At 41.0% G+C, this 12,076-nt stretch overlaps 1 long non-coding RNA gene across 1 annotated transcript; it reads left to right on the top strand.

Annotated features, from left to right (window-relative positions):
- The first annotated feature begins 6,641 nt into the window (after positions 1-6,641).
- Positions 6,642-11,054, top strand: LOC117755052. The gene is made up of 3 exons (XR_004612532.1): positions 6,642-6,751; positions 7,096-7,253; positions 10,237-11,054. It is a non-coding gene; the product is annotated as an uncharacterized LOC117755052 (long non-coding RNA).
- Positions 11,055-12,076: the final 1,022 nt, after the last annotated feature.

Genomic DNA, 12,076 nt, shown 5'->3' with positions numbered 1-12,076 from the left:
TTTGGATGAATGGATAGAAATAATAATAAAGTGTGATAGTGCAGAGCAGAGAATGTGTCAGTGATTGAATTGCCGGGCCGACCGCACACAGCCTGCAGCGCTGCCCCTTCACTGGCCCGCTGTTCTCAGAGTGGGAAGCCTCAGAAATCATAATAAACACTCAGGACAAAGTATTTTGTGTAAAACGATGTTTTCATCCCCGAGGAGGATCTGGATTTCATTACTAATGTGTGTGTGACTGTGCACAGAGTGTGTCTGTATGCATGTCTGTATGTAGGTTGGGTGATATAACATCATATAGCAGGAAAGAATTGAAAATAATATATCTTTTACTTTAATGTTATTTTTACAGATCATTTTATTATCTCTTGCTGGTTTAGGCATTTTGGCCTATGCTGTAAAATATTCTGCATTTTGGCACAGATGGAAATTCCTACTGAATTATTTCATCTAATAATGGTTTCACAACTGGCTTAAAAAATTTATATTTCCAAATTTCCAAAAACGTTTTTCCAAATTTATATCAATATTCTGAGGCATAAAACTACACATGCTGTGAATGAAGCTGAATCAACAAGTGGAAAAAATTAGTCTGCCTATTAAAATTAATCAAAACTATTTGCATGACAGAGAAGTCTGATTAATAAATTAAAAAATGTATGATTTCTATATTACATTTATATCATCAGGTTTCAACATCTCAATGTGAAGATTTACTGTTGTTTAACTTATATATCGTAAAAAATAAATACCTTTTAGTTCATGACTGTTGATTGGACAATATATATAATTTACACTGTATTATTATTACTATTTATAGATAATTTGAGAAATAACCGACAATTACATTACCCGGAAAATTATGATAAATCAGAACCTTAATTGAATATATAGACTTGATAATAATGCATCATTATTTCCCGCCCTCATTTTGTATTCCTGAGTGCATTGTTTGTGTAACCTGTGTTTTCAAAATTAAAGAGATAAAGTGAAAAATAATTGACTTTAATAAAAGTTAAACATATGAAAAAACACTATTAATATCTACATACAATTTTAAAAAATGAGCAATGCTCTATTTACATCATTATAAATTCTAACTATAACTATATTTAAATGGAACCACTAAAGTAGGAGATGTGGATGAATGCATCTTAATCACAAAATTACTCTTGATAAAGTGTCTTGCATCTGCAAATAGAAACCTTTTGTGACAATAAATAATTTATCTAATCAATTGTTCATTAATTAATTAGATAAATTATGTTTATTGAAAACAACAATTCATCATGTAAACACATTAACTATTTTCTATTGTTTTATTCTTTCATTTTGTCCTGGTCTTCCTGTGCGTGCTGTCAATCAGCTGCAATGTGTGTGTGTGTGTGTGTGTGTGTCTGTGTGTGTCTGTGTGTGTGTGTGTGTGTGTGTGTGTGTGTGTGTGTGTGTGTGTGTGTGATCGGGGGTTCAGGGTGGGTGTCTTGGGGTCTCCTCAGTCACTTTCAGCACCTTGTCTCGTTGCCTGTTGTAGCGTTGACAGGACGAGAGTCGGAGGTTACACAGGGTGAAACACTGAATTACAAGAGATCAAACGGACACTTCCTCAGCCTCTGTATGAAAATCAGACATTAATACCAATGACACTGATACCGGAGGTCGCACAACCTGGAAGGAAGTGGATTAACAATTGTTTTGTATTGTCTATTACACAAAATTCTGAACCTAACCTCTACATGTGGGTCTTTTTGTTTCTAATGTAAAAAGCTTGACTCGACCATGAAGTCAGAAAAAGGTCACACAAATTGCGAGTTGAATATTTGCATTAAAAACAGTGTCGGTGTTCCATCCCCCAAGTTGAGTTGAATTGTGTTTTTAAGGCAGCAGGTGAACTTTAGTGTCTGTTTTTACCAACGTGCAGAATAAATGCATTCACTGTGTTTTTCAATCATTTTAAATTCCCTTCTGTCTCACATCAGTGCTGTTGTGTGTTTCTCAAAATTACAGCCACATTTCTCATATGCTTAGTTGCTTCCTATCACGAGGAAGATGTCTTTCCCCAAAACCTGAGGTAACGAGTAAAGACACAAAAAACGTGTCTGAGAAAGACTTTATAACATTAAGTGTACTTTAATGGCATTATTAGCCTCTTTAGCACAATGAAGGAAGTGTAACTGAGAGCGTTCCGTGCATTTTTCTGGATACCAGACTCTTTATTGGGTTTCCACCACGAAGCCTCTGACTGAGCCGAGGCCACAGTGAAGTGTCAAAACTGATGAAGACTACAGAGCGGGAGGAAATGTGTGTGTGTATCTGCATACATACACAACTGTGTGTGTGTGTGTGTGTGTGTGTGTGTGTTTCTGTGGATGCATGCATGTCTGCTGTATGAGTGTTTATTACACATTTCCAAAATAACAAAGGGATCGGGGGATGAGTGGATGCCAGCGTAGCGTGTAATCAGAGCCAGATCCCACAATCCATCAGTGCCAGGGTCCATCAGAAAATGACTGACGTCGAAAGATGGAGGCTCTCTCCTGATTCCACTGCAGCAGAGCCGGTCATTAGTCAGCCTGACAACGCTCATTTATTCCCTGTGAAGTGAAAAATAATGACTGTCTCTTTGGATGTGAACTCGCCCTCCATCTCCCCCCCCCCCCTCCCCCGCAGCCGCCCACCAAAGAAACTAGCAGACAAACTCGATTTGGACGACAGTTTTCCCTTGTTTTCCCTGTAGTGTAATTCCTCCAGACTGCAGTGATCCCACAGTCAGATGCCTCCAGAATTGGTCACATTTTCCTTCTTTTCATTAATGTGGAGTATGAATAATGTGTGTCACTTTAAAGCAGAAGCCTCGATCAAAACAGTTATCCGAACAAACACGGTTTTCATTAAAGAATTTGATCTTTTTTTGATTGATCTTGTTCTTAATTCAATGTTTTTATTTAACGTCATTGAGTTTCTGTTTTTAATTTGAGTTTTTTGTAAAATAGAAGGACAGAGGAAGTATTGTTACTTTTTTTACATTGGACTTGTGCAGCACACACAAAAACAAACACACACTGCATTGATTCACTGTGTAACTGTGCATGTAAAGTTACTATTCACTTATACACACAGAAACATTATCATTTGTAAATCCAGTTATTGATTCGATTCATACATTAACACAAACACTGAAAGAATCATGCAGATTTGTTTAATTACTTACTTTATTTCATTTTATTAAGTAGAATTTACTTGAATATAATAAAAATAGGGATGTGTGTTTACTTTCCAAGAACAAAAGCACAACAGTTATAAGGTTGTTGATGAAAGATTGTTAAATATCTCACTACCTACAGTAGTAAATGCCTCCACAGCAGAGGCAGCATGTTCAAAATACTATGATCCAATAAATTATAGGGTAGGTGTTGCTTTTAAGTTTATTTTCCATTATAGACAATTAATATCATAAGTTCCTCCTTATAATAATGCCCAGTAATACAAAGCCCACCTGCTACCCTGACATTGCTTTTCTATTACTTTCACGTTTTCAACATGTTTTACTAGCCATCTTTATTTATTTATTGCATATATATATGTTTTTTTTAAGCTGAGTGAATAAACTGAAGCCATTAAATGCATTTCTAAAATTATTTTGCCGGGCTTCACATTTCCATATAAGTCAGCAAGAAAAGGGTCCAACCATCTAAAAGCACTGGTATCAAGCGGCTAATGTCAGTTGTCATTTCAGATGCAAAAGCTGCTTTAAAGTTAATAGTTTGTTATCTACTTCTTAGAAATACAAATGAACCACATTTTTATTGTGAATCTACAAACATCCCTTTACACTCCATAACTGCTGAGCTGGAACACCAACTGTAACAGAGAGACGCAGAACTTTTCAAAACTGTGCAACATAAATAAGATCTTCTTGTGTGAGTCGATAAATAAACACACATGTGCATGTGTACAGTTTGTACCTGCACTAAATACACTGGGCCACACATGTGCGCCCTCCCTCACCCTCAGATATGTGCTAACACAGGGAAATGAAAGCCTGAACCAATAAATGATTTAATCGTTAAAGACTTACAACATGGGCCAAAGAAAATCCTGATCTATGTTATCCAGTTAGAGTGTGTGTGTGTGTGTGTGTGTGTGTGTGTGTGTGTGTGTGTGTGTGTGTGTGTGTGTGTGTGTGTGTGTGTGTGTGTGTGTGTGTGTGTGTGTGTGTGTGTGTTTGCTCATATCGCCTACTTCCCCTTGAACCTGATGACGGATTAAGAGCTGGAACACTAAATAAACGTACAAATATGCGTGTTTGTCCATGTGCGTTTGTGTGCGTGTGTGATTGTTTGCTTTTGTGTGTGTGTGTGTGTGTGTGTGTGTGTGTGTGTGTGTTCTCAGCAGGCACTAAAAACAGCCACAACATTGTAACACCTAATTTACTCTCATTTAATAGCAGGAAGGAGTGAACGAGAGGTCGGTGGTATTTGCTCCCCATGCAAATGTGAAACAGTCTGTATTCTGTTTCAGGAAACGGCTTCAGATGAACACATCTGAGAAAATTATACCTGCGAGGCTGTAGGTGCAACACTGGCTCCGATATTCAGATTCTTCTGGAGGAGACATTTTTGACGTCTGACGGTTTAATCAAGAGCAGCTTGCAGGGAGGTAACAGGCAGGAGATGAAGGCCGCTCTGACAAGATGGATGGATGCTGATGGTTATATAGGACAGGCTCTCTGCTCTATTTTTTCCCACTGCGATCACTAAGGTTTCATCTGGTTTTGAAGCTGCACACCCACACCATGGATAGCTGAGAGGGGCTTAAAGTGGAGAAAATAGGCTTCATGTCCTGATTTGCTGTGACCTCACCGGGAGTCAAACCCCACACCTCCCAGTATCAGAGGGGACATTCACCAGTGAGCCATCAGTTATTACTATAATACAGATTTCATTTCATGTGGTGCACTCAAGTAACACACACCATGTGAGCTTCAAGCTGACATATGCTTCTGCACAGATACAGCTGACTTCGTAGTGAAGTCATTCCAACCATCATATAATATGTTTCGATCTATACAAACTTTAAGTCTAATCTGCAGTGCTATATGATACAGAGATACTTCTTTGTGATGGGGAATCATTTTCTGATTTTAGCTTTATGGTGCGCAATATACGCGGATTTCGCATCACTCACACCGGATGACGCAAGCGCTTAGAAGGACGCGACACAATACATGTGGAGATGAGAAATTCGCATCATTTGCCTCACTCACTCGAGTTTGTAATGTTTGAACTCGCCCGAAAAATTTGCGTGATGTGATGTTTTGTGGAAGCCAATCAGCTTTGAGAAATGAAACTCACTGGAGACAGATCCTGGCCCCGAATCCGAGCAAGCAGATCATCAACCCAGCCAAACGGCAGCTCCTTGAGAGGTTGGTGAAATTCCCAGAGTTGGCTTCTCCAACATTTCCAGGCACAACATCAGGAGAATACGTCCCCTTCTCACTCAGAAGGCGGCGCAGGTTCTGGTCCAGGCTCACACTACTCCACTCTCTTCACTGGTTACCAGTACTAGGTTCTGGTTACCAGAACCTAGTACTTGCGTACCGTGCTGTGAACGGATTGGGCCCAGTCTACATCCAGGACATGGTCAAACCTTACACCCCAGCCCGTCCACTCCGCTCTGTATCTGCCAACCGGCTTGTTGCTCCCTCATTTATTGTACTTACATTAAGCACTTTGTAGTTTGGCTTACATGATTCTTGTTGTTCTGGGTTTGTACCCTCATGGTTGAATGCACTTATTGTAAGTCGCTTTGGATAAAAGCCTCAGCTAAATGATATGTCATGAAACCACGTTTGGTGAAAATCCGTCCATGTGCTGTTGAGTTATTTTGGACGAACACACACAGACAGGGGCGAAAAACAATTGCACAGCTATATCGGCATGCAAGGTAATAAGTAGCTGGAAGACTTTTAATGTGAAACATCTGTGCAGGAAATGTGTGATTTCATTGACAGGAGCTTAACACTCAATGAAAGATGTGCAAAGTAGGACTGACTGCAATTAATTAGTGGTGAGAGAAAACAAAACAAGAACTTGGAGCAGCAGAGCAGCGTTTTAGTTTGGAATCAATAAAAATAAATGGCGTGGGAATTTACAGTTTAACAGAAAATAAGTGGATTTACTGAAATGTACTTTTAAAAACAGGAACATTTGAAACAAGAAATCATTGTAACCTAGGTTAACCCACCTAAAGCATGTTGAGAAATATTTTATAATTTTTTCTCATGGTTTCTTATGTCTAGTTGGTGCAGTTGAAACTTGAAAGTCTTTTAATCAGATGCATTTACACTGGCTGTATGCACAGTAAACCATTTTCCATTTCGCCCCCAAACTCAGCCATCCCTGTCTGTAAAGTATCCAGTGTTAACCCATGTGTGTGTGCACATGTGAGGAAGAGCCCGGCACACAGATAGCACATATGTGTGTTTTAGTGTGTGTGTGTATGGATCTGCTCACATGTGTAATAGATGTGTAATATCTGTTCCCAGGCCTCATCACCGCTGTCAGCACGTCAGATCTGCAGCGTGTGTGACGGAGGATTGTTTTACTGAAGTCATACAGCTGGAACCGCTGCCGTCTCTCCGCCGAACCCGCTCGTTTTCATCTGCACTCCTGCCCAACTGCACAATCACTGCGGAAAAAACAGCAGAGCCGCAGCATGACAGCAGCGTGCATGTTCGTCTGTGGGTGCGATGGTGAATCCACGTCTGATTGTCTGCTGGAGTGTGTAGGTGTGTGTCTGTGAGGGGGAAAGTAGAGTATGTAACAGTGTATGTGGAGTTTCTGACTGTGTAGCAGAGGCCAACATGCAATGGGGTCCCCTAAGGTTCCTGTGGGATTCCTGAACAACAACACAGTTATAAAGTAGCAGGGCACTTACCTCCACCACGGCTGTGTCACCGAGGGGAGATACATTCCGTCCCGGTGGCTGCAACAAGGTCTGCAGCCCATCGTGGCGCTTCAGTTAAAAGATATCAGATATAAACAATAAATGGGTGTGTCTATATTGTATGTTGTGTGCTTGTGTGTGTCTCCCCAGCTGCAGCCCAGGCCGAGGGGATCTGTCCCAGATGGATGTTGGGTTGAGTCCTGCTGGAGCAGCAAACACACTAACGAGCATGAAGAGACACAGTCAGGATCAGGTTCACCAAACACTGAGCCGCGCACAGGCAGAGCTGAGCAGCCGCTGATAAAGAGGTATGGAGGCCCAAAACGGAACAGACACCAACTGTGGTCATAGACTCAGAACTCATTTCAATGGAAAATATATGTATATATATATATATATATATATATATATATATATATATATATATATTTTAGTAGTTTAGTTCTTCATATCTGTTTTATTGCTACTTCGCTCTATGTGCAATGCCCTTGACGTGCTGCTGTAACACAATTATTTCCTTTTTGGCATTTGGGATCAATAAAGTACATCTATTTATCTATCTATCTATCTATCTATCTATCTATCTATCTATCTATCTATCTATCTATCTATTGGTTCCATTGAATCACATTCATTTAAATTCAAATCTCTCTGTATTTTGTTCTACGAGTGCAGCACCCATTTTAAACAGTCTTGTTTGAAACGGGCCATTTGCTCAGCCAGTGATACGTAAACCTCCAAACTGGAGAATCAGTTGTTGTCTGCACTGCGGGTTTGAATCCTGCATCTGAAATAACCGTCTCCATCTACGTACAATGACACGTCTCAGTGTGTACTTCAGGCGGGCCAACTAGCTGTAAGGGATGTCAAATTATGAAGTTATTTCTGAGTGTGGCGTATTTTCCTCCTGGTTCCATCTGGAAACAACATCCGACGACATGAAAAGACCTGAGTAATGCCTCGCTGCCACGAGAGGAGACACTAGTGCTTCCCAGCAGACATGTTTATGAGCAGATACATGATTAAGAAGGGATGGTGTGACACAGAGACGCTCTTCATCTGTGAAATTATAGACCATCCAGCGGGAGCTTCCTCTCATTTCAGTCTCTCTTCTCTCCCGAGCGACATTCCCACTGCCGGCCTTCATGCTCAACTCCGAGCTACAGTGTCGTACCTTTTCATTTTTCCCTCAGAGGACTGTTTTACGGCAGCTATTCTAGGATGTAACCAAAACCAATGGTTACATGACAAATGTCTACTGTGACCATAAATGTTTACATTTGCAACAAACAGAAGAACACCAGGAGTATTCAAAAGGTTAATGAGTTAGCTGCTTCAACATAATGTTCCTCTGCTGGGTTTATTCAGCTGCCTCAGCAACAAGGGATTCACACCCACAACCATCCAGGAGCCGACTGACGTGCCTCTGCTTACTGTCCGTACTCACCGGCCTCCCACCCACATTAATTATAATTACATTTCCAGCTTCCTCCTCCTCGTCTTCCTCTGCTTACATCGGCTCGCCGTCACTTCATATATTAGCCTGAATCGTGCAGCGATCTGTCACTGAAGGACGAGAGATTTATTCCTGTCAGGCAGCTCCAGAACAAACAATGTGCAGCAACTGCTCATTGTTGTTTTTTTAATTGAGGTATTTGTGGAAGTGGGGGACTGCGGGCAGCCACTTCTTGGCAACGTTTTACGAGTTTTTATCGCCACAAAGAGAGGAATGTGTGCAGTGAGAGAAAAATGACAGCACAGGTCAGAGGCCAGGAATCTAACACATGCAGTCAGAGTACCCTTTACCAGGAGAGAGCGGGGAGGGGGGGGGGGGGGGGAGTGGTGGTTTGGACGGAGTGACGGACCGGGGGATCAGTTCATCACTGGCTCATCCCTCTGTATGTGTGTGTTCCAGCTGCAAGGTGGCAAGTGATGCACATTTGCTCGTGCGCTGGACGGTGATTTTGTGTATCTGCAAACTACACATCTGTTAATTTGGCAACAGTCAACATGGTGAGTGTGTTCTGAGCCCAGAGGAGCTCTACATATTTGAATGATGAAAACTAATTATCCTTCATTCTACAGTTTTCCTCTTCATGGATCAATAATGTTTATCCCAACTAAAGCTTATTGTGCTCATGTCATTAATTTGTTTTAATAAATACTGTATATTGTCTTTCCAAACATGAGGCACATGCTTCTTAAATGGTTTTTTGATGATGGCTTCATTCATGCTCTCTGTTTTCTTTTTATTACAATGTTTCAATTGAACTGAATTCTTTGTCACATGATTTCTTCATTATTCATTTTGTTAAACCTGCAAAAACAGGCATTTTCACCGCTGCAACCTTTTGGTCAAGACGGTTGTCATTTTAAACTCAGATGTCTTTAAACATCTGTTCAACGTCTATTTACATGTTGTTTGTCAGCAGGATTACACACAAACTACTGAATGGATTATCAAGAACTTAAAGGTGCGGACCTGGATCAGGAATTTTTTCACTTTCTTCAACAAATAGCTTTTTTCCAAATATTCCCAGATTTCCAGTAACTCGTGGAACTTGATGAAAAAAAAAGATCTGGCATATGAAGTGATCTGGTATCTAAGCGTTTGTGAAATTTGGTGCAGCTTGATTAAATTTAAGGGGAATGAGAGGCCTTGGCAGAGGTATACGCTCTTCTGAGTTATCTGCTGCAATAGAAAAGCAAACTATATTTTCATTTAACAATTCTACTGGATAATATTGGTATAAATATAGCACCGAAAAATACTGAATTATCCACCTGGATTAGAAGACAACTCTGGGGAAGAACCATACAGTATTTTTGGTGTTATTATTTTTCTTTTACATTTTTAGAGTCGTCAAATTTCAAAATATGGAGGATTGCTTGCAAATAAGGGTAATTTTGGCAAATAAGTTGATTTAAAATAACTATTCACAAACCCATATCAGTCAAATCCTATGTGTGTTTAAAACCAAAACACACACACACACACAGTGTAACTGGCAGCAACGCAGCAACAAACTTTACTTAGGCAAACCCAGACTATATGGAGAACTGCCAGATCTTAACATCCTCCAACCTCTTTGTTGTTTTTTTTTCTTCCCTGCTCACTGAAATGGAAAGACACGGCCTGAAGAAGGGTTGACTCCCGGCCAGATGAAGAAGACAGTGACGTTCGGCAGACGCAGGGAGATCTACGCAATCGATCTACGCAATCGACTACAAGACAGCTCAGGAAGATTCTCCTGAGGGGCAACAACCTTCAAGCTGTTTTTTTTTTTTCAGGGCTTCAGAGATGCTGTATCCAGGCTCCACAGCTGATTAACAAGCTAGAGATACTTCTGGCAGCTGAAATCCTCAGCGGAACCCCCTCCCTGCTACCAGCAATGAAAACGTATCTGTCTGTCGTACGTCCTTTGACCTCTTTTGCTCAGTGTGAGATCCTGCTGTCCCTGAAGCATTGCGTTGGTCTGTTTCTATATCACCACAGCTTGGCCGTATATGTTCCCTGGCCTCTTGATAGCAAAATGGCTGAAAAGAGGATGTTACAAACTCACAAACCGAAACTGGCGTACAAGCATTATTTTTTTTTTTCCTTGTGTAGACGTCTCCGCCTGCCGGGGAGATCTTGCAGCAAACATCGTCATCCACACAGCTGTTCATCTTTGAGCAGAAAAGACAAGGAGAAACAATTAAGGGTCATGAACGAAGCAAACCACCCATAACCGCACCGAGAGAGCCGTGGAGTAATGAGTCCCAAATACTGCACCGCAGGTCACGGGTGAACGAAGGGGAGCGAGCACCATTAATGGAAACGATGCGCGTTGATCAGTGCATAATGCAAGCCCAGCTCGAGGATTGAATATCATAAGGAAACCCATATGGGGCGAGGTGGGAGACGGTAGGTTTATCCTCTGGAGAAGGTGCTTTGGAGTGACACCACATCTGTGCATCAGTAGCGTCCATCTTCTGCGCTAATCAAGACCCGGGATAAGAAAAGAATAAATACAGAGAGGATTCGGGTCATTTAACCCAACGATTGTAAAACGGAGCAGCGTTGCCTTGGGAACCCGAACACAGCCGATGTAAATAATGTGATCTATTGGTGCCATCTGGAAAAGATTGGGCCGGAGTGTGCCTCATTCTTTGCCTCCTCTCCTTGCTGTATGTGAGGGGATCCATTACCGTATTTATTTGTGCAGCTAAGCCTTGGTCACCGAGTAGGATTATGTAGTGGGGGATTGTGAGCAGATCCTACACAAACACTGCTATTAAAGCTGGATTTCTGATATATCCTCAACAATAATGGATTTACAAGGCGGGAGTATTTTTTTTCCCTCTCTCCGTCCCACAACCTCTTCATTTTCCAGAAATTGAAACCAGACCCGCAGAGAGGAGCTCGTCTGCTGTGTGTGCAGTGAGAGAGAGAGGAAACAGGCCGGATCAGTATTTATTACGGCTTTAAAACACGTATATATTGCAGCAGGAGAGGAAGAGGGAGAGCCTGCAGTGTCCTCTGTGTGAAAGCTCTTAAAAGCCCTGTGTGGCAGGAGGAGAGAGTGAAAGGAAGACAGAAGAACGTGTTTCTATAAAGCTTCAAGCTGCTGCTATTTTGCATTTCTGTTTTTGTCAGCTAACCAATGAAAATGGCAAAACCAGCAATGCATTCATTTGTTTCTAAATGTTTTAAAACTGTCTGTGGCTCTCGGCCTCAAACTTACTGATTCCTGCTGGAGACAAAATCTTCAAAAATATTTTAATTTAGTAAAAGAGACAGCATTTTCCCCCCAAACAGCTGACTGGCTGCAGTATAGGTCATACTCCCTGTTAAAGTACACATTAAATACATTTTCCTCTAAGATGATTTCTGTCATTTAAGGTATTTTCATTATCACACTGATTCAAGTGTTTATTTTTCTAGTATATAATATGTTATTTGATGCTATAGAAATGGGGTGAAAAGTCATGATTGACAACTGACACTGACTCGTGATCGGTCGACATGTGTCTCGTCTGGAAAATTGTGTAGGGATATTTTAGGACAAAAGTTTGACCATACAGTATAATAATGCAGGGATCTGTTAATATTGCACTTTAGTTGTGCACAGTCCCTGACAAATTTGCA

Source organism: Hippoglossus hippoglossus, chromosome 21, assembly GCF_009819705.1.
Source record: "Hippoglossus hippoglossus isolate fHipHip1 chromosome 21, fHipHip1.pri, whole genome shotgun sequence".
In the NCBI taxonomy this organism is placed as follows: Eukaryota; Metazoa; Chordata; class Actinopteri; order Pleuronectiformes; family Pleuronectidae; genus Hippoglossus; species Hippoglossus hippoglossus.
Note: the sequence above shows the minus strand (reverse complement) of the source record. Positions and strands in the feature narration are given on the sequence as shown.